Consider the following 2,292-nt stretch of genomic DNA (forward strand, 5'->3'; position numbering starts at 1 on the left):
AGACCACGGAGGAGCGTCACTTTCGCTGAGTCGCCGCCGAAGAGCCCGAAGAAGAAGAGCCCGAAATTCATCTTCCAGCGGAAACTCAACATCGCGACGCTCGACGTGGCGGTGCCGTGGACGCCGGCGTCCCCGCGGCACTGGTCCGGCCTGGACGACAAGCCGGAATACATCACGTAAACGCCGAAGCGACGAAGGAAGGAAACGCTCTCGGCGTCTCTCCGCTGTGACGACCTCGGCTGTCCTTGTGTGTCGCCGCGTTCGCATGTTGCCGCGCGATCAGCGCGAGCTGATGGCGAGAGAACCTCTCATGGTCTCTCTCTCTCTCCCCCCCCTCCTACCCCCCTTTTACCCCTCCAGCCCTCTCTCTCTCTCTCTCTCTCTCTCTCTCTCTCTCACTCTCCTTCTCTCTCTCTCCTTCAGTTTCTCGCCAGAGAAGCGAATAATCCGAGCTCGAGTGACGAAGCGATTGGAAGCACTGATATTTTTATAGAGCAATAATCGTAAGAGACATTAAAAGGAAAAAAGAAAAGAAAGGAGAAAAAAGAGAAGAAGGAAGAGGTCGACTTTGCACTGTAATAATTCGCGATGCAGTCACGAGCTGCTGCTGCTGCTGCTGCTGCTGCTGCATCGATCTCGGCGCATTCGAAAGCGAGTACTTAGGAAGTTAAAAGACTAGCGTCCCCCTTCCCTCCCCCCTCTCTCATCCCAGTAAATATCGGAACGCGATTGTCACAATGCAGAATAATGATGCCAATGATAATTGGATAACATCGGCACGTTTCTCGAATCGCGAGTGGCCACCGCGCACTCGAGGCTTCGGATTATTTTCGCGACCGACACAGCCGAGGTCGCCATTGTGGGGCAACCGAATTGGAGAAACTTTGAACACACAAATCCGCGTTTCGTACTTTCTGTCCGTGGCTACTACTTTCTTCGCTGAAGTCACGTGCTTTGGAAAGTGTACGTTTAATTCGAGCAATTTTCTACGAATCACCTCTCTCGAGAAAAAAAAAAAAAAGGAAAAAGACAAGACAAGGAAAAAAACTGAGCGACATCTCGCTATTCTTCTTCGTTCTTTTTTCAAGCGCGTCTCACTGTCGCGAGAACGAGACACGGTCGGTGGCTCTTCTTGGTGATTAACCGTTACAAGTGAAAAAACGAAACACATCTGTATGTATGTATAAATATGCTAGCATAAATCGCACATGATGAAAGTATATCGGAAGCGCGGACTTCAGGCTCAAGGAGGAAGCGGCAGCTACACCCTCAGAAATCGGCGGGGTCTTTCGCTGCGAAATCGTTCGCCCGACAGGTCGACGATCAAAGTATTTCCCAAACTCCGGCCGGTCCGCAGCGGTGAAGAGAGAACGGGGTCCGTCGGCCCCGTCGGCCGAGAATCCTTTGTACATTGTAAATAACCGTAAGCGCGAATCAAATAAGAATCAAAAAGCAAACGAATTCACGAAATCGCCGGCGGCGATGAAGCCGCCGCCGCCGCCGCCGATTGCGATAGTATAATGATGGTCCTGGGATGGGTGCATGTGCATCCAAACGTAACTCGTACTGCATACTTACTGCCATATAACGAGAAAAAAAAAAACGACAAGAAAGAAAAGGAGGAGGAGGAGGAGAACAAAGAAAGGAGAACGCGCCGTGTTCTCGCGGGTGGAAGAGAGAAGGAGGAAGCCCGCGAATTCGGGCGGTTAGTTCGCCGTGTTCGCGGAGAGTTATTTAGAACGTCGCGTGCCAAAAGAGAGAGACTGTCGATCGTGACGACGACGCTACTATTATTCTTATTAATAATATTACCATAGTTATATTATAATAATAACATATAAATATATTATTATACGAATTACGATTACCGATTACTGTATAAGGGGGTAACTATTTTGTGCAATGCGAGAGTGGAGTCTGACGCCGCGAGAGAGGCGGAGTCACAAGAGTTTTTTAACTGAGAGGAAAGGGGGTGTATAATCGCACCGGTGCGTGAATGCTGCGAAAAAGCGGAATAGTACATAATATATATATATATATATATATATATAAATATATATATATATAAATGTATGTATACATATATATATACATATATATACATATATATATATATATATACACATACCTATAAATATAAATATAAATATGCAAATATAAGTATAAATACAAAAAATATAAATAAATGAATATAAATATAAATATACATAACTTATAGACGTTTATCGCGAGTATAAGGTGTGTGCGAGCGCGCGAGTCACGTGTGAGAAGAGGGGTGCGTATGGATTTAGG

The sequence above is a fragment of the Harpegnathos saltator genome, unplaced genomic scaffold, assembly GCF_003227715.2.
Source record: "Harpegnathos saltator strain DR-91 unplaced genomic scaffold, Hsal_v8.6 scaffold5, whole genome shotgun sequence".
NCBI lineage: Eukaryota > Metazoa > Arthropoda > Insecta > Hymenoptera > Formicidae > Harpegnathos > Harpegnathos saltator.